Source organism: Microcaecilia unicolor, chromosome 6 (assembly GCF_901765095.1).
Source record: "Microcaecilia unicolor chromosome 6, aMicUni1.1, whole genome shotgun sequence".
Lineage (NCBI taxonomy): Eukaryota > Metazoa > Chordata > Amphibia > Gymnophiona > Siphonopidae > Microcaecilia > Microcaecilia unicolor.
Genome location: NC_044036.1, coordinates 121,353,015 through 121,374,419, shown reverse-complemented (window position 1 = coordinate 121,374,419; position 21,405 = coordinate 121,353,015). Strand labels below are relative to the sequence as shown.

Sequence of the window (21,405 nt, the reverse complement as noted above, 5' to 3'; positions counted from 1 at the left end):
TTCCAGATAGTATTCAATGTAACCTCCATGGGAGCCAAAAACTCCAAGTTGATTTCTCATAGGTGTTTAGGAGTGGTTCCGCCGATTTGGGTTCTGCTGTAAATGTCCTCCGTTTCAGCATATACCTCTAACTCACTCCTCCACTCCTTTGGACATGGTGGTTGAATAATTCGGGAGCGATGGAGTTGTTTTTTCCAGGTCCAAGAGCATCAACGCTCCTTCGCCGGCACTAATCAAAGGACTTGCCAACCCTTTCTTCTGTGGGCAGTTCGTCACGCAGCGGTCCCACACTTGCTGCTCAGGGGATAAAACGCTGGCCATCGGTGGCTGACCGCCAGTTGTCCCCTTCCTCTCAGTTAAGGTAACTGCTATTGCAGAGAGGAAATTTACGTAAAGACGACGAAACTTCAGAGGGCAGCTGGGCCGTTGAGCATACGAACTTCAGGTCACCATCTTACCACTCTCCCATACTCATTCTCTCTATGTGTCCTCTGCCGTCACCCATTCTCTCTCTTTCTCTCTCTCATATGTGCCCCCTGTGCCTTCACCCATTCATTTTCTCTCTCTCTCTCTCTCTCTCTCTCTCTCGTGTCCCTCGTGCCTTCACCCATTCTTTCTTTCTCTCTCTCTCTCTCTCTCTCTCTCTCTCTCTCTCTCTCTCTCAAATATGCCTCTTCTCCTCTCCTGCTGTTCTCTCTCCAGCATCTCTCTCCCTTCCCTTCCCTTCCCCTCCCCTCCCGGTTTACCTTTTCTTTTCTCAGTAAATCTTCACCCTGCAGCGGCAGCCATATTGAAACCCTACCTCAGCCTGTACCAGGCCTTTCCTTCTGACCCATCCCACCCCCTTCTGAATACAGGAAGTTGCATCAGAAGAGGGTGGGACAGATCAGAGAGAAAGGCCCGGTAGCTGAGGCAGCATTTCAATACAGCTGCTGCTGCAGGGTGAAGATTTACTGAAAAAAAAACGGTAACTGGGAGGGGAGAGAGAGCCGCTGGCAGTCTGGGAGGGAGAGATGTTGGACTGACAGTGCGTGCACATGGGCGGGCAGGGGAGGGATTAATTGCAATTAATAATTAACACGTTAATCATAAGAACATAAGAATAGCCAAACTGGGTCAGACCAATAGTCCATCTAGCCCAATATCCTGCTTCCAACAGTGGCCAATCCAGGTCACAAGTACCTAGCAGAAACCCAATTAGTAGCATATTCCATAACAATGCATATAACCTAATTGGTTAACAAGCCAGTCAGTGCTGATAATTGCCAATTAACCAGCAATTATTAACACATTAGAATTTACACGCAGAACTGTCTAGGCATATTCTATAACGTGCTGCGCATAAATTCTAAGTTGCATAGTTGAAAAGGGAGTATGGGCATGGGCATGGAATGGTGTGTGGGTGTGAAATGGGCGTGTCATGGAGGTTTCTAAAATCTATGCACATTGTTATAGAATACACCCAGTCTGTGCCCAATTTAGGCATTGGTATTTACACCAGGTTTTACTTGGCGTAACTGCCCATGGATAAATTTAGTCACATGTGTGGGCGCTTGGAGGGGCATAATCGAACGGGAACGACCATCTCTAAGGGTGCTCATCTGTAAGGACGGTGCCACAAAGAGGCGGGGAAACCCATATTATCGAAACAAGATGGGAGTCCATCTTTCGTTTCAATAATACGGTCGGGGATGCCCAAATCTCAACATTTATGTCGACTTTAGAGATGGTCGACCTAAATGTCGAGATGGGCGAACTTAGAGATGGTCGTCCCCAGTTTTCACCCATAATGGAAACCGAGGACGCCCATCTCAAAAACGACCAAATCCAAGTCATTTGGTCATGGGAGGAGCCAGCACTCGTAGTGCACTGGTCCCCCTCACATGCCAGGACACCAACCGGGCACCCTAGGGGGCACTGCAGTGGACTTCACAAATTGCTCCCAGGTGCATAGCTCTCTTATCTTCGGTGCTGAGCCCCCTAACCCCCCCCCCCAAAAAAAACCCACTCCCCACAACTGTACACCACTACCATAGCCCTAAGGGGTGAAGGGGGGCACCTACATGTGGGTACAGTGGGTTTCGGGTGGGTTTTGAAGGGCTCATATTTACCAGCACAAGTGTAACAGGTAGAGGGGGGGATGGGCCTGGGTCCGCCTGCCTGAAGTGCACTGCACCCACTAAAACTGCTCCAGGGACCTGCATACTGCTGCGATGGACCTGAGTATGACATTTGAGGCTGGCATAGAGACTGGCAAAAAATCTTTCGATTATGCCCCTGTTGGTGTATTCTGTAAATCACGCAGCAATTTAGGCATATTCTATAAAGTACACCTAAATTGAGGTGTACTTTACAGAACTCGCTTAGGCAAATTTCATTTTGGTGCCAAATGTTTAGGCGTGATGTATAGAATTTAGTCCAAAATGTATTTAGTCCAATAAAAAAGGGATTGTCTTCCTTTCTTTTCTTTGTTTTGTTTTGTTTTATTTCTATTGATTTACATCAAATGTTTCTTATAAAAATACAAATGCTTTTCTGCACATTGCTGAGGCAAACTGTTCCATAACATTGGACCTGCGATGTAAAATATAGCAGATCTACACATATTGAGCCTTACATTGTGAAAAGTTGAAACATCCAAAAGATCCTTCTCAGCAGACATCAATTGTCTTGTCGGTTGATGTATTCTCAAAGTACTGGATTAAAGGAGAAACTTGGTTATTCAAAATGTTAAAAACAAGTAGTAGTGAAATGATTCCTCTTAGTATATTAATTCAAAAGGAGTGAAGCCTGTGAAACTGGGATTACCTTAATCAGTGGGAATTGGATTAGAGACTCAAGTGTTTGTATTGTTAAATAATTTCTGGTTTTAAAAGAGAAAAAAATGAAATCAGGTGTATTATTTCCACTAATATTGGACAATAAGTATGTTTCCAATTAAATAAATTGACTATACACCGTTTGGGCTTGAAGAAGCCAACCAGACGATCAATGTGGAATAATGATTCAGATAAATAATAACTGGGAATAATCAAGCTAATACCATGTTTTCTTTGTTTACTGTTGTTTAATTGATCCCCCTGTCTTGTTTCACTCTCCCTATTTTGTGGTCTAAGGAAGAGTATAGAATTACCTGATTGAAATAATTCTTGTGTGTTGTTTTCTCTGTATTTCTGGCAAGTTATTTTAATGCTTGTAAAATTAAGTTGTTATAAATAAATAAAATAAAAACAAGTAGTAGAATCAGTGGCGTAGCGGGGGCGGCTGCCACCCGGGGCGGATCGCCGCTTCACCCCCCCCCCCCCGGGTGCAGACCAACACGACCCCCCCCCCACCGGCGTGGACCACCCCACCCCCATCGGCATAGCGCCTCCCCCCAACACGGTCCCCACCTGCCTATGAGCTCCATCCATCTGCAGCGCTGCTGTAAAGAAGAAATCGCTTCATCGGCCCTTCCCTCACTCACTGTGTCCCGCCCTTGAGGAAATAGGAAGTTACGTCAGAGGGCGGGACACAGTAAGTGAGGGAAGGGCCGACGAAGCAATTTCTTCTTTACAGCAGCGCTGCAGATGGATGGAGCTCTTAGGTAGGTGGGGACCGTGTCAGGGGAAGGCGCTGCGCCGGGGGGGTGGACGGATGCACCCCCCCACCCGTTGACACCCGGGGCGGACCGCCCCCACCGCCCCGCCCTTGCTACGCCACTGAGTAGAATCAATTCCCTACTACCCTACCCCAATATACACATGAAACTGTTAGGGGGAAAAAATGCTTCTAATTCTAATGTCTATATCCGCCACAAGGTGGACTCTTACAGTACAGATGGTTTCAGAAATCAGGCTTCCTGTTACAAAAGCACAAATGCACTGAGATAACTTTAGGATTGCTATCCTTAGCTCTACAGAATCCGGTTTCATAAGGCTATGCATGAAGAGAATCATTCTGGCAGGATCTGAGAAAAAGAAAGATCACTCCTGTATTTGGGTGTCATTAGCACGCCTTCAAATCCACTTTGTAGCTACTTAGAAAAATGTGCATTTTCCCTATCCCAGAGACACCAAGGGGGAATAATTTTTAAGCAGGAGATTTTGACCCTACCTCCCAACCCAGCTCATACCCCACCCCATCCTATCTGAACGTCTGCCCACATTTCATCTCCTCTGAAATACCTTTCTGCCAGGATTTTGACCCTAAACAGCTTCAAATCCTGCAACAAGAAGTGTTGGCTGTGAGATTTGAAGCTGCTTGTGGTTGAGTTCAGGCAGAGAAAAAGCTGAGTGGTGACTCCCCAATCTTCCACATTCTAAAGGAATTCCTGATTTGGGGCAGACTTGTACACTCCCCTTGCTTTCACCTTTCTGTTTTAATGGTGTTTAAATTTCATAATGCAGGCCTTTAAAAACCACAGCATGGCATGGAGTGGCAGAGTGGCCTAGTGGCTAGGGTGGTGGAATCTGGTCCTGGAGAACTGAGTTCAGTTCCCATTTCAGGCACAGGCAGCTCCTTGTGACTCTGGGCAAGTCACCTAACCCTCCATTGCCCCAGGTACAAATAAGTACCTGTATATGTAAGCCACATTGAGCCTGCCACAAGTAGGAAAGCACAGGGTACAAATGCAACAAAAATAAAAACCCCAGAACCAGCTTGCTTAACACAAGCATGAGGTGAGTAACCAACAGATTAAGTTTTGAGATTTTCAGTCATATCCTTTAAGGTAACCGAATTAATTTACATCCCAAAGCACAATGGTACTTGTAGCCCCTGGTCCTGCTCATTAATCAATGTTGCAGATGTTAATGCATCATAATGGAGGGGAGGGGTTGTAAGAAAGCCAGAGCTGGGTGGCTTGGCAGCTCTGTAAATGTTTATGTGAGTTTCAAATTTGTACCAGTTCAGCTTCTTTGCATGTCTCTTAAGAGTAGAACTTGAGTGGGAGATTACATTACATACCAGGGATTCATTCAGGCACAGACTTTTGACAGTCCATTTAACTGGTGTGCTTCACGGGCAGCTATGTTGTTTTGCCCAGCACACAGCTGCTGTATGAAGGACATTCCATCCCACTGTGAGTAATTATCAAGAGGGTGTGAGAATTCCAGAAATGTCCCCCATCACGAGATGCTAATGCTGCCTGCATACTGGATCTTTTCCGTAGCTTGCCAGCAGACTTGTTTTGTCCTTTCTCGTAGATAAATGCAGGCTTGGCCATGCCAGACTGTGTTTGCCAAAGTGCAATATGTCTGTTACAGGGTCTAATCAGTATTTCTTCCTTCCGGGAAGCACTAAAATATGTACGGTAGAAAAACAGGAAACTACAGTATCTACGCTTGCTTGTTTCTGTAGATTTTGTTTACTAAAGAGAGAGGAATTCAGAGGTTACAAGGAACTGCTGTACAATCAAAATGAAAGTGGATAGCTGCAAAATTCAGCAGAAGGTCATTTTCACCTTCTATCTATTACACCAGAGAAATGTCAGGTGATGATAGTGTGTTATGAATCAATCTAAAAAACCTTAGGGGTTGATTCCCTTAGCTATTCAGAAAGGCCAAGTGAGAAAAAAACAACATGGAGGGGTTTATTTTATAACAGGGTGCCTAGGTAGAGAATGACACAGGGACAAAGTTTTTCCCTGTCCCCGCAGGTTCTATCTCCATCCCCATCCCCACAGGTTTTGTCCTCATCCCCGCCCTTTCCCCATAGATTCTGTCCCTGTCCCTGCGTGCTCTGTCCTCTTCTGAAGAAGCCTCGAACACTTATGATTTTATATTTAAATCTTGTTATTAAAGTACTAGTAAAACATGCCTGTTTCTTGCACAAATGAAACGGGCACTAGCATGGTTTCCTTCCGAACCTCCCCCCCTCCCTACTCACCCCTTCGGCGTTCTGAAGGCTCTGACCACCATTGTTGCGGACCTCGGCACGCCACCTTCAATCTGCTGAGGTGTTGGTTGTGAAGCTACTGATGCCATTGCTCCACCCTCGACGTCATCACGTTTGACGCGAGGGCGGGGCCCCAACACAGTGTTTTCGGTGGCTTCACCACCACGAAGGCTTCGAACCGGAAGGAAGTGCCCGGAGGACCTGACAGAGACGTCAGTGTCCTCAGAACTTTGAGGGTGAGTTTTATTATATAGGATAAAAAGGAACAATATGCTGTGAGCTGTTGTTTATAATCACAAATAGAAAACAATAATAACAATGAGCAACTATAATAACCTCATCACCACTACCCTCTACCTTTCCAACCCCAACAATGGCTGACTTCTACAACCCCAAGGAGCCCTAATCCACCCTGTTAAAATGTCCAGGGGTACAAAATACAACCCATTCTGTACACCCCAGTAAGGGAGAAATATGCCCTATGAAGCACTGTTATGATTTTTTAATCTGTGGATGCATAATAAGTCATCAATAATCTCATAATCCTGTCTAGCTCTCCTGTCTTCCACAGTCCGTCTTGCAATAGAAAATGTCTACTCAGAACATGTGCTGGTAGCAGGAATGTACAGGATCCCCCATGCAAATTTTGCCAGTTGTGGCCAGCACTTTTGCTTGTTTTTCCAAAAAATGAAAACAGCATTGCCTGCATCACTCGAACATAAATAACTGTCCAATTCATTAACAGCCTTCAAAATAGAGAAAGACACAGGGACAAGGTTTGTCCCTGTCCCAATGGGCTCTGTCCCCATCCCTGCCCCATCCCTGTGGGATCTGTCTCTGTTCCAACCCTGTCCCTTCAGGCTCTGTTCCCACCCCATCCCCGTGGGCTCTGTCCCCGTCCCCATCCCTGTGATTACCATAGGTCCCCATCCCCATGTCATTCTGTATGCCTAGGTTAAGAGAGCAAAAAGGCACCTATTTTGGCACTATTTTATAAAGACACAGAGGCATCTGTTATTTTATAAAATACTAGAGTAAAGGATCCCCCACCAATGTACACTTCCTGTTGCCATGGGGGCAGGAACTGTAGTGTGCTTGAGCAGAGGCTCTACATCACACCCACCGCTGTACTTTTTAATGCTGACACCAAAGGGAAGGAGCAGAGGGGAAGAGAATTAGTTCTGGACTAAAAGGGGGAGGAGAGAGAGGTGCATGCAGTGCCAGATTTAGACTTGATGAGGCCCTAAGCTATATAAAGCTTGGAGGCCCCTTGTTAAAAAGTTACACCAGAAGGTCTCACAAAGGTACGTACCAAAGCAGGACCTTAGGTCACCACGATAAAATTGGAAACATATATATGCCTTTTAATAATCTGTTCTCAAATGTTCTCTTCATTGTAAACCTGAAAACAGAGAAAATTTGGGCTTAAAATATTACTAAAATTGATTACATATAAAGCCATTTTAAAACTACACCTACAAATTTGCTACACGGGATTTTAAAAACTACAGCACACATTAAAAAAACACATCAAATTCTAAATGCCCGAAAAAAATTTGTGAAGCCCTGCAGATTGTGAGGCTCTAAGCCAGTGATGGTGAACCTTTCAGAGACCGAGTGCCCAAACAGCAATCCAAAATCGAATTATTTATCACAAAGTGCCGGGACTCATTACGGACGGGGTCACCACATATGACTCCACCCCTATGATAGCCACACCCCTTACACCAGCCATGGCGCATATAAACAGACATCATTGAAAATATTATACTAGTATAGGAGAAAAAAATAACATGATTTTCTTCCATCACTGCTCTAAGCTGAAGCTTGTTTAGCTTATGCCTAAAACCAACACTAGGTGCACGTGCTGGACTGGGTTGGGAAACAGAAAAAGATGTGGAGATGGCCAGGCTGGAAGAGGGAGAAGAGAGATAGAAGTAAATATGGTTGGACTGGAAGGGAGAGGAGAGATAATGTTGGAGATGACTGGGCAAACTAGAAGGGCAGAGGAGAGAGAGAGGTGGAGCTGGCAGGACTGGAAAGGGAAGGAGACAGAGAAGGAGATGGCTAAATTTGAAGGGAGGAGGAGAGAAAGAAGTGGAGATGGCTGAATTGAAGGGGGGAGGAGAGAAAGAAGTGGAGATGGCTGAATTTGAAGGGGGGAGGTAAGAGTGGAAATGCAGGATTTGGAAGGGCAAAGGAGAGGTGGAAATGCTAGACCAGAAGGGGAGCAAAGAGCGGAAAGAGAGGTGGAGATGCAGGGACGCTGGGGAGGGAGGGTTAGAAGGGAGAGTGAATATGTGAGTCAGGAGTGTAAAGGAACAAGAGTACCCTTGGAAGGAATGGAGAAAATGAGGGAATAAATAGCTGGAGAAAGAAGACAAAAAGTGTTAGGAAAGTCATAAGGAGAGAGAAAAGGAATGGGAGGAAGAGAGAACAATGGGACAGGACAGAAAAATGGGAAAGTATCAAGAAAAAGGGGTAGAAACATAGAGAAAGGGAATGTATTAAAATATCCACTGGTGAAGGAAAGAGACAAATAAGTAAGAAACAGAGCTGAAAGATTGTATGTTATTTTATTATCTGATAGAAAATTAATCAGCGTACAATGTCTTGAAACCCAGTTAAAAGATTTAGAGCCCGAATATATGTCTCACATAATGTTAAATGTTGAACTGGATATTGTCAGCTGATTTGGGTTTTTCATTGCCTAATTACATTTTTTTTTATGACCCAGCATAAGACTTTGGTACTGGACCATAAATATTTTGTGTTAAGCAACTTGAAGAAAGTAGTTTTAAGATACAAAAAATGGAATCAAGTATTTTTAGTAGACTATTTTTTTATGGTGGAAAATTGCCCTGGAAAGGTCTGGCCTTACTGTGCCCTACCCAACCCTACCTGGGTATCCTGGTAACTTTAGTTTAGCAGTAATCAATAACAATTCATTGCCATTTGCTCTGTTGATCTGCTTGAACTTAAATTTATTGAAGCAGTAGCTTACTGTATTACCACTTTACGTGGAGGAGTAGTCTAGTGGTATGTCTAGTAGCGCTATAAAAATGATAAATAGTAGTAGTAGTAGTAGTGGTAGTAATTAAGCGGGCTTTGATTCTGGTGAACTCGGTTTGATTCCCACTGCAGTCACTTAATCCTCCATCACCCCAGGTACAAAATAAGTACCTGTATATAATATGTAAACTGCTTTGATTATAACCACAGAAAGGCAGTATATCAAGTTCCATTCCCCCTTGATGTTCGCTTTTATGTTTTTTACTTTTCTATCTACCACCTCCAGTCAGGTGACAATCATTTTAGGAATAAGCAGCTTTAGGGGGGTCTTTTACTAAAGCTTAACTCGAGTTATCTACAGCAGGGCCAATAGGAATAAAATTGGCCCTGCTGCCTTCAACTTGAGCTAAGCTTTAATAAAAGACCCCCTTAGCTTCTAATTTCAGTACTCAGTGTTTTAAACTTATGACCTTTTCTTCTCTTACTGATTCCTGTACATGTTCCTCTTTTTTTTTTTCAGTTTCACAATTTACATAAATATCGCATAATACTGCGTCTCTGAAGTCATTACCTGTCAGAATGTGTTTTGGGTGTACAGAACGTAAATATCAGATTGGTTAATAAATATTGACTAAATAAAAATGTTTACATAAATCTCAAGCATCCTTTTTTTATTTTTTATTTATGAACATTTCTCAAAGCTAACACCCAAGTATAAGCAACAAGGAGGAAAAAAATGTACAATCTTTCAATAGATGTAAAGACATAGTAAAAATCTAAATTGCCCTAAGGATCCTTATTACAGAAAGGTAATTTTTGCACATGAAAAATAATATATAGCAGGAGAATAAACTATTAATAGTATTAATAGTTTAACCCTAGAACGCATGACGTTAAAAATATACATATTAACGTCATGGGGGCCTTTTAGGCCCCCATGCACATAATGTAGAAAAACACACTTAAATAACTTTCACAAGTTTATTTCAAAATTGCTCAATAAAATATGAATAGTGGACAACATTTTAATTATAATTTTTCACAGAAAACACCAAAAAATCTTTTTTTCCCAAATTCCACGCAAAGACATGAAAACACACAAAAATGCATAGAAATCTATAGCAAACTAGCTGCAGCTACATTTTTATTCTAACTTTCTTTTCTATTATATTAGTCTTCCAAACAATTCTGACATGTTATTTTTTCAGAAGAGTGTTCTTTGCAAACAGTTTCCTTACAAGTGGAACAATATCGCTCAGTTTTCCTCTCTATGTTTCTTGGACACATGAAACAACGCTTTCGTTTTCTTTCTCCTGGCTCTGGAGTAATCTGAAACTGTACGCCACACCGTTTCATTGCTTCTTTAGTTTTCTTTGGCAAAGCATTTCAAGTCGCTTCACTCTATCATGTGAGGTATTACAAGTTCATGACAAAGGTCCTTCAAGAATAAGCGTCTCCTGTCCTTCCTCTGTGCATGAAATTCAGGATGAGTTTCTGTATAAATAATGAATGAATTTAGGGCTGCTACATCAAGCATATTTGAAAATAGTACTACAGGCCATCGTTTTGTTTGCCTCTTACACGAATTTTCTCCCCACCATCTCATCCATTTTATCTACACCTCCTTTTGTTGCATTGTAATGCAGGATGATTTCTGGTTTCAATTTTTGGTTATTGCTGTCAACACTGCAATCGTGATGCATGGTACTGAGTAAAATTACAGATTTCTCCTTCTTTGCCTTGTAAGATACCAAAGTCGCTTTGTTATTGAATCCAAAGACACTCTCATAAAGTGCTCGCTGACGATTGTGTTTGAGTGCTGCTGGAATTTCTCGTCTGTTTTGCTTTATAGTACCAACAAGTGTAATAGCTTTTGCAAGCAGAAAATTGCCTAGTTCAACATTGGTGAAATAATTGTCCATGGTGATGTTTCTACCTGAATTGAATATTGGAACAGCAAGAGTTTTGACTATTTCAGACCCCAGATCCTTCTGTACTGGTGCACCAACCTCTTTGCCACAGTAGATTACGCCATTTATGCCATAATAATTTGCAGAATCACACATCCAGAAGATTTTTATACCGTACTTGGCTGGCTTGCTGGGCATGTATTGTATGAATTTGCAGCGTCCTCTGAACGGTACAAGTTGCTCATCTACAGTAACATTAGTACTAGGATTGTAAAGTTTTGTGCAATTTTTGATAAATATGTTCCAGATATAACTGATAGGGGCTAATTTGTCTGTTTCAAACCTCGCTGCACGAGTTCGCTTATCATCAAAGCGAATGATCCTTCTAATTTCCTCATATCTGCCCACTGACATTGTCGCCTTATAGTGTGGATCAGAAAGTGGGTCCAGAAATAATTCTCGTATTGGGACATCATATGATTTTTGACTCCCTGCCAGCAGGAAAAGTCCAATATATGCATAAAGTTCCTCTTTTGAGATATTTTTCCAGGACTTATTTTTTGCTGAAGCGATACGTCTTCCTTCTAGGTTTGAACATAATAGGACCTCTTCTGCAATATTGTCAGAAAAATAAGTACAGAATACATCTTTAGGGGTAAAGTAACTGGGACTTCCCACAGCTCCTTGAGCCTGTCTCACAATATTGTGTATTGGAGTACGTCCGACTAATGTAGGATTACTGTCCCAAAAAACATTCGTTTTGGATGTTCTACTTATCACTTCTTGAGGATCCACTAGATTCACTTCTTCATCATCAGAAGAATCACTGGATGAGGATGTTTGATTAGCTGGTGGCAGATATTCTTCATCAGACAAAGATAGTTCACTTTCATCATCGCTTTGAAACATAATCGCTTCAATCTCTTGGTCAGTCAGACACTTGGAGGAAGACTGTGCCATTGCTGACTAGATGTTAGAAAATGAAACAGATTTCCTCTCAACAGCTTATCTTATCACAGGTCCTTCAGCAATTAGCTCACAGTGTATACTGTCCTCAGTGTTCAGAGGACCTGAGGTGATGTCATGGCCTTATCACTCCCTCCAAAAATCACATGACATCCTCACATGTTATTATCCACACCCTGGCCCCTCCACCAGCATTACTGAGTACAAATAAAGTAACTTGAGACACAAACACTTCTGAGAACATGATAAAAACAGCGGGGGCCTAAAAGGCCCCCAATTCATACAGATGTAGTTTTCACCAAACAAGCATTGTTACACCATAATGCCTATGAAAAAAAATTATATGAACAACTGGATATTATCAACAATGACATACTTGAGTAATACCTTGAGTTTCAAAATTCTAACTAAAGTAATTTTGCAGATAATAGCAAAAATGTAAGCATGGGGGCCTAAAAGGCCCCCAATATGCGTTCTAGGGTTAATAAACTATTAAACTATTAATGCCCTCCCCTGACCCATCCGTTCAATCAGTGAATATCTTGCCTTCCGGAAATCGCTAAAAATCCATCTGTTCAAGCAAGCCTACCCAAACTATGAACCCATCTACCAACACATATCCAAGAAACAATGACAATGACCAAGATTACACCTCCCATCAATTTCCCTATCCTGTACCCTATCCACCCTCTCTTTCAGCATTCTAATGGGCTTCATCAGCATTGTCACTCAGGAATCGCTAGTGTGGTTTGGTAAAAGAGGCCCTTAGAGTATTACAAATCATAGAAATAAGTCATGCAAGAAAATAATCCTCAAAACCACTTTTTCAAAGGAAAATAAGAGGGCCCAACCAACATGCTCCTTTTGTTTTAAATATATATCTTTATTGTTTTTACAATATATCCCAACAAATGAGATAAACTAGAAATTATTAAAAATACATGTTGAAAATTTTAAACAATAAAAGAAAAAGTAATAAACATTTGTCCACAATAAATACAAAGGGATCCAAGAAGTAGAAATTAAATTAACAAAGTAAAATTGCAAAACCAAATCCCAAGATCATCGTATACCCATAAAGCTCTCCCTGCCTGCCCCTACAGCATGCTATATGGGACTATACAATGATATTTATTTCCTCCATAGCAATAAGAAACTCTTCTAATTGCTTGGATTAAAAAAATTGAAACTGTTTACCCTGAAATATCACAAAACATAAACAAGGAAATTTAAGCACAAAATTGGCACCCGGAGCCAATATCCTCAGCCAAAAGGTCAGGAAGGCCTTACGCCTTATCTGTGTCTCTCATGAAAGATCAGGAAATACTCAAACTTTTGAACCCAAGAACTGTGTGTCCAAATGTCTGAAAGAAAGTTTCAAAACAGCATTGTGATCCAGCTCCAGAGCAAAGAATACCACCATAGTAGGTCTCTGAGTAATTACTTCCAGTGAGGATTCCAAAAAGGTTCGTATTATCCCTGTCTTGACCTCGAATGGCCTCACCAACAGATCTCCCCGAGACCAGTATATACTGGGTTTGCTTGATAGGGGGCAATGAGTCACCAGACATGCCCAGAACTCCAATTAAATATTTCTTAACCATATCTACAGGTGCCATAAGAGGAGACCTGGGAAAATTGAGCACTCAAGTTATATCTCCTAATTTGATTTTCGAGGTATTCCAGCTGACGATGAGTAAAATTCTTATCTTTAACTGAGGCTAAGCCCAAAGATTCCAGGGTTTGAATTTTAGTCTCTAATAAATTCAGTTTAGAAGACTGCTGAGCAGATGCCTGTCCCTGGAGAAAAGAAGCCTCAGATGAAACCTTAATATCCTTAGTATTTTCCAAAGTCAAAGTTTGAAGGACTAAACAAACATGTGGACAAAGGGGAGCCAGTTGATATTATGTATCTGGATTTTCAAAAGGCGTTTGACAAGGTACCTCATGAAAGGCTACAGAGGAAATTGGAGGGTCATGGGATAGGAGGAAATGTCCTATTGTGGATTAAAAACTGGTTGAAGGATAGGAAACAGAGAGTGGGGTTAAATGGGCAGTATTCACAATGGAGAAGGGTAGTTAGTGGGGTTCCTCAGGCGTCTGTGCTAGGACCACTGCTTTTTAATATATTTATAAATGATTTAGAGATGGGAGTAACTAGCGAGGTAATTAAATTTGCTGATGACACAAAGTTATTCAAAGTCGTTAACTCGCGACAGGATTGTGAAAAATTACAGAAGGACCTTACAAGACTGGGAGTCTGGGCGGCTAAATGGCAGATGACGTTTAATGTGAGCAAGTGCAAGGTGATGCATGTGGGAAAAAAAGAACCCAAATTATAGCTACGTCATGCAAGGTTCCACGTTAGGAGTTACGGACCAAGAAATGGATCTGGGTGTCGTCGTCGATAATACACTGAAACCTTCTGCTCAGTGTGCTGCTGCAGTTAGGAAAGCAAATAGAATGTTGGGTATTATTAGGAAAGGTATGGAAAACAGGTGTGAGGATGTTATAATGCCGTTGTATCGCTCCATGTTGCGACCGCACCTTGAGTATTGTGTTCAATTCTGGTCGCCGCATCTCAAGAAAGATATAGTAGAATTGGAAAAGGTGCAGCAAAGGGCGACTAAAATGATAGCAGGGATAGGACGACTTCCCTATGAAGAAAGACTAAGGAGGCTAGGGCTTTTCAGTTTGGAGAAGAGATGGCTGAGGGGAGACATGATAGAGGTATATAAAATAATGACTGGAGTGGAACAGGTGGATGTGAAGCCTCTGTTCACGCTTTCCAAAAATACTAGGACTAGGGGGCATGCGATGAAACTACAGTGTAGTAAATTTAAAACAAATCTGAGAAAATGTTTCTTCACCCAACGCATAATTAAACTCTGGAATTCGTTGCCGGAGAACGTGGTGAAGGCAGTTATCTTGGCAGAGTTTAAAAAGGGGTTAGACGGTTTCCTAAAGGACAAGTCCATAAACCACTATTAAATGGACTTTCTACTACTATAATCACTGTTAGCATACGCATTGAAGATAATCCTTAAAAAGGAACATTGGCTCCCTATTATATTTAATTAAATATAAGATCCTCATTTTGACTCATCATGTTTTTTTAATTGCAATATTCCAACATTTCTCTGAGATCTACTTGTACTATATCAACCATCCCATTAACTTAGATCATCAACATCCAGTTTAGTAGTTATCCCATATTACATACATATCTGGTTGGAATCAACCCACTGTGCAGCATTTCTAGCAATTGCGCCTACCCTGTGGAGTTCTCTCCCACTGGAATTGAACCTAGAGACATACTACACACACTTTAAGGTTGGTCTCAAGATCTGATTATTTAGGGAGGCTTTTAATTTAGGATCTGCATCTGCCTCTGACTCTTTCAAACTAATTCTAGGTTTATAAATGTAATCTTTAATGGTTTTAATGTCAACCTTTATATAGAAATTCCTGGCGGCTGAGTGATCCTTCCTAGTGGGAATGGGATGCTCTGGAATACAGTTTATTTATTATTTTATGTACTGGTTCTTCATATAGCCACAAAACACTTCACAATAAAGCATTATTCAGTATAAATATGAAGAACCAATATAAACCCAGTCTATTCCCTATTCATTATTGATCCACTATCCCCAACCCAACCCCAGTCCTTACCTGCAATAATACTCCTTAGACCAGTGAAAATAATGATTTACAGTGTTTATGAAAGTATAAGATATCTGTGATATCCCTCAACTCTTCAGGAAATTGATTAAAAAAAAACAGGGCCCACACATGAAAAGGCACACTTCTGTGTTTCACTCAATATTACACATCCAGTGCCTCTGGAGCTAATCCTTGTAAAATCCTAAATACTAAAATTAAAATCTTAATTCATTGCTCCATAGGCAGCCAGTGAAGTTCCCTTAAAACAGGACAAATGTGTTAATGTAATTTCATACCTGTAATCATTCTTGCAGTGGTATTTTGAACTTACTGCAAATTCCAAATGATTTTTAGGTAATTCCACATACAAAGCGTTATAGTAATTCAACTGAGAAATAATCCATGAATGTACTAATGCAGCTAATTCTACTTGCTCAAAACAGGAATGTAGTCCACAAATAATACTATCACTTTTAATCACTACAGCAATCTGTTTCTCCATCATCAACGAAACATCTAACCTAGAGGCAGATGCAGCAAGCAAACGTTAAAAAATCTAAATCGTTAAAGTCCCTAACGATTTAAAAAAAAAGAAGAATGCACCAAAACAACAAGTCACACATGCTCAGATCGGTATTGAAAAGTACAATGTATCAAAGAATCATAATACACATCGGTAATCGGCCCCTAAAGCATGCGCAGAGCAGCCAATCGTTATGTTAGCTGCTCTGCGCATGCCACAAACAGCCAAAACACAAGCACATGGCTCCCAAATCAAAACAAAAATAAAAAAAAGGTGGGGAGGGGGCAAAGGCACTTGTGAGGAGTGTCCTGTATGGCCGTCCTTGCCCCCCCCCCCCGCCCGAGGTCGCCGTTTCCTCCCCCCCCCCCCCCCCCCCCCGCACGAAAAAATCTCAAATTTTAGCAGCCCCAGCCCGTCCCTCCTCCCTTCCTGTGTCTTCTCCCACACTAGCTCCGCCTCCCGCCATGCTCCGGTCCCGTGCTCCGCCCCTGCCGCCCCCCCTTTGGTCGTGGCTGCCGCTCCCCCCTCCAACGACCCCCCCCTTTTCCTAACCGTCCCGTGCAGCGCCTCTCACCTCTGCTGCACGGGCAAGAACAGCTGATTGGCGAGTCAGAAGGCCTTCTCAGACGTCCCTTCCTTCTTCTTGGGCCCGCCCTCCTCTGACGTAGGTAAACTACGTAGTTTACCTACGTCAGAGGAGGGCGGGCCCAGGAGGAAAGAAGGGACGTCTGAGAAGGCCTTCTGACTCGCCGATCAGCTGTTCTTGCCCATGCAGCAGAGGTGAGAGGCGCTGCACAGGCCGGTTAGGAAAAGGGGGGGTTGTTGGAGGGGGGGAGCGGCAGCCACGCCCAAAGGGGGGTGGCGGGGGCGGGGCACGGGACCGGAGCATGGCGAGAGGCGGAGCTAGTGTGGGAGAAGACACAGGAAGGGAGGAGGGCCGGCCCGGGGCTGGGGCTGCTAAAATTTGAGTTTTTCGTGCGGGGGGGGGGGGGGGGAAACGGCGACCTCGGGCGGGGGGGGTCAAGGACGGCCATACAGGATGCTCCTCACGAGCACCTTTGCCCCCTCCCGATTTTTTTTTTTTCTTTTGGTGCTGAGGGAGAGGGGAGCAGCAGCGACCTGGGGCGTCAATAAAGGACGCCCCTGACGCGCGTTTTTGCCCCCCTAGTTATTTTTTTTAATACATTTCACTTTTAAACTTGTAGTTGACAGCCCTAACGAGAGGTACAGACCACTCGTTAGATTTCCTGCCTTTTTCCTGCGTAAAGGCAATCAAAAAAGGTTAGTGCATCTCGTTTCAATGGGGTTTTTACACTAATTGCTCATCTCCATTCCGTTTTCGTTAGCTGCTAGCTTCCTCGGTAAAAGCCCTTTGATGCATGCAAGGGATCAAAATTTCCTGTTGGAGGGTCATTAAAGGCTCATTAAGCTTTAGTGCATCTGCCTCCCAATCCCCAGGACTTTAATCTCTTTCACTCCTTTTCAGAACCTGATTTGCCAACCTATCTTCTGGGCAGTTAGTCAAAAGTCTGGGCATATGCAACCACAACATTTCTGTTGTAAGGGTGGGTGATGCTGTGGGGTGGGGGGGGTCATCTGGTTGCAGGTGGGGAGGAACAGGATGTCTTAGGGGCAGGGGGCCACTGACACCAGGATCTGGCCCCTCTACAACTGAAGCAGTGATTTTTGAAAGCTGTTTCCACATCTATACAGCGGGGATTTCAACATGCACTTTTCTAAAATTGCTGCTCCCTCTATACATTGAGAGATTTACACTTGCAGTCCTGCATCTGTTTTACAACAGGCTTTTTTTTTTTTTTTTTTGCAGAGCATCTTGTGAAGTACTATAGAAATTCTCCACAATTTGACCTGGACATGTGAATTCCCCTCTCCATGTACTGTCTTTCTTCAAGTGTCTGTGTTACATATTTTATTGATTTGTTTCTTGATCTTTATTAATGCTTTATGTATATTTGTGTATACATTGTGGGGCGAATTCTATATATGGTGACAAACAAATCGGAGCCAAAAAAGTGCCATTCTATAAGCCATGCTTAAAGTTAGACACAGTTATAGAATAGAATAGAACTTACGCCCAGGAATTGCTTCTAAATTTAGGTGCGGTCATTTACACCAATTGAAACATGATGGAAATCTTCCTGCCTAAATTAGGCACATTTCCCCCTTATTCTATAAGTACACGTGTTAATTTTAGGAACCCTCCCATTCTGTCCATGACCCTCCCATTTCCATGCTCCCTTTTCTGAATTTTTGTGCAAAATTTAGGCAAGGATCCCACACCTAAACTTACATGTACATGTTCCAATTAAATATAATTAGTGCCAGTGGCTTTCTCGGTACTCCTTTTATGTAAAGCCTGTTTGATGGCAAAGTGTTATATATTGTTGCAGTGATTGATACAGCTCTGCCCACCATGGGCTTAGACTGGGGGGTGAGGGGGGGCAGTGCCCCCCCAAACGAAACGACTTACGACTTATGACTTTCATTTCACCCGAAGTCGCAGTAAAAGCACCAACAAACAGGCAGGCTAGACTCCGTCCTTCGCTTCCCTGCCCTCTCTGTGTCCCGCCTTCCTCTGATGTCATTTCCTTTCGGGCAGGACGCTGAGAGGGCAGGGAAGCGAAGGACGAAGTCGAGCCTGCCTGTTGGTGCTTTTACTGGTGCTAGTTCGCCGCTGCAAGCCTTGTCCGTAGTGGAAGTGAAGTGACTGAGCCTGAGCGTCCTGAGTCCACAGAAGAAAGAAGACGTCATTTGGTAAATCTCATTTTTTTTTCCACTTCCCCGCGCAGCTGTCGCCATTCACTCAAAATAAAGCAAGCAAACCTGTGACCCCCCCCCCCCTCACCTACCCCATTTGAACCTTGTGTGTATAAATAGCATAAAGTTGCATAACTATAGCTAATACTTCTATTTAATCGCCATGCTGCGGTTCTTACTCGTTTGAATGCTGGATGTGTTGTAAGCTGCTAAATAGACAGTTTCCCAGGAAAAGCATCTTCTGTTTAGCAGATTTCCTGCTGCAAAGACTCTTAACTGGAAATTGTTGATTTTAATTGTAAATCGCACTGAACGCTCATGGCGGAACTTGAAGTTTAAAGTAGAATTCACTGTGTTAGATATGAGCTGTAATATTTATCCTAAAGTATAATTTTCTGAATGTATGGCTGAAAGATGAAGAGGAATTTTAAGGTGCCTAAAATGACAAACTCTTATGTTTATGGAGGGTATTTTATTTTTAAAAAATCAAACTGATTTCTGTAACAATTATGAGTGAGGTACAAAAGATGTACATAATGAAATCAGACAGCTTTTTGGGGGAAGTATCTCCAAGTTCTTGGCTTTGGATATTCTCCTATTTTGGGTGGTATTTTGTATCATGAGTTTAAATTCAATTTAATATTATTCCTATATTGACACAGTATGGCTCCAAATTTGGTAAAATAGGTGCATTAGCAATAATCAATTTAGCAAGCTGATCAACCCATGATTCTTTCAATAAGTTTGAACATCAACAACTACAATGGTAGTGTTTTCACAGACCAGAGCAATAAGCATATCAGGTAATGTGAAGCGATCCCCTCCCTAATATCCAAGATGATGAATGATTTTTCTAGTTGCTGGCAAACAAGGGAATGACTATGGATAGTGCCCACTGGTTAGAAATAAGTGTTTTAGGAGGCTGTTGGCTGATTTTGTTTTTTTTTAGATGAGGGGTCTATGAACATGTGACTTCTGAGCACCTCCCCATATTATTTTGTACAATGCAGGACCTAAAGGCTATCTTATGAAACCACTTGCCTGCCTTTTCTCTTTCTTTACTAATTCTGTAAATGGTTCTCAATAGTGCAACCTTGCCAATAAATATTTTGGAGGGCAAATCAGCTTGCACAAAATCCTTAAAAGAAAATACATCCAACAATTGTGATATTCAATGTCTCTAACACTGTTTTTGTTGGGTAGGCAGTGCCTTACAAGATGAAGGGAGTGCTGGGTAAGGAGGAAAGAAGGAAGGGAGGGAGAAAGAGCTGGCTTGATATCTCATACATATTCATTATGGTTATCCCCCCAAAAAGCCAGCTCTTTTTCCCTTCCTTCCTCCATATTAGCATATTCATTTGCATATATATATATGCAAATGAATATGCTAACATGCTCCACCCCATCCTTTGTCCCCCCCAAATGAAACAGTCAAACTACGCCCATGCTGCCCACTGTGTCTCAGTGGCAAAACCAGATGTTTGAGCTGCTTCGTATGGAAAAGATGACTGCAGTCCTATAGGGCCGGCCAGCTAACAAGAGATTTTTGAAATATGGGATCCTTATGTAACATAGTAGATGACGGCAGAAAAAGACCTGCACGGTCTATCCAGTCTGCCCAACAAGACAAACTCATATGTGCTAGTTTTTGTGTATATCTTACCTTGATTTGTAACTGTAATTTTCAGGGCACAGACCGTACAAGTCTGCCCAGCACTATCCCCGCCTCCCAACCACCAGCCCCGCCTCCCACCACCGGTTCTGGCACAGACAGTATAAGTCTGCCCTTGCGGGTGTCTTGCCCTTGAGAATCCATCCTGTTATTTTCAATAACTTGGATGTGTCATAAATGACGATCTTGAACATGATTGAAAACTATCTGTTTGGGAGCGGTGGAATTTGGGAAGTAGTTAGAGGGTTGAGTGATCACAGCTGAACCTTCTGCTATTATCTGAAGTGCATTTTAGCACACTTTTTGAATAAGGATTAAGTGAGGTATGGGATGGGAGGAGGGGTGGGGATGTTATATAATAAAAATTTGGTTGTATTGGTCATTGTTTATTGTTGTGCATTAATGTTTGAATATTTGTAACCTTGTATGCTGAAAAGGTTGTTGATAACTGAATAAAATATTTAACATAAAAATATAATTAGTGCCAATAATTGGTTGTTAAGCCAATTATTGGCACTTTTTAGCTCATTAATCAATTACATTGTGTGTGCAAATTGGGTACGTGCCCATATTTGTACTAGAAAGTGGATGACAGTTGGGGAGAATAGGAAACTGGGAAAGAAATGATACAGAGGTGGAAAATGAGAGGACTAGGGAGACAAGAGTAGAAAATAGAAATCTGGCAAATAGCTGAAAGGTGAAAAGGGAGACCAGAGCCTAGAAGGGGAAGAAGGAGGAATGAAATCTTGCTATAGCTAGATAAAAAGGCAGGAAAAAGATGAAACAGAAAGATCAATATAAGAGATGAAGGTAAGGAAGGTAAGAAGACAGGGAGAATGATGAAACAAAATAGAAATAAGATCCTGAAAAAAGACTTAAGAGAGAATCAAAAAGAAAAAGTAGTAGAGAGCCCCGGACCAACCCAACTGGAAAAATAAAACAATCAGAAAACAAGGTGCAAATCAAAACTTATTGTCAGTTTTTAGAGTTTTTATCTGAGTCCA

At 42.2% G+C, this 21,405-nt stretch overlaps 1 long non-coding RNA gene across 1 annotated transcript in view; it reads left to right on the top strand.

The window, feature by feature from the left end:
• Nucleotides 1–4,995: 4,995 nt before the first annotated feature.
• LOC115472310 overlaps nt 4,996–21,405 on the top strand; it is a 59,051-nt gene continuing 42,641 nt past the window's right edge. Inside the window, exon 1 of the long non-coding RNA XR_003942501.1 lies at nt 4,996–5,062. This is a non-coding gene — a long non-coding RNA (uncharacterized LOC115472310). The remainder of the gene's footprint in view (nt 5,063–21,405) is intronic.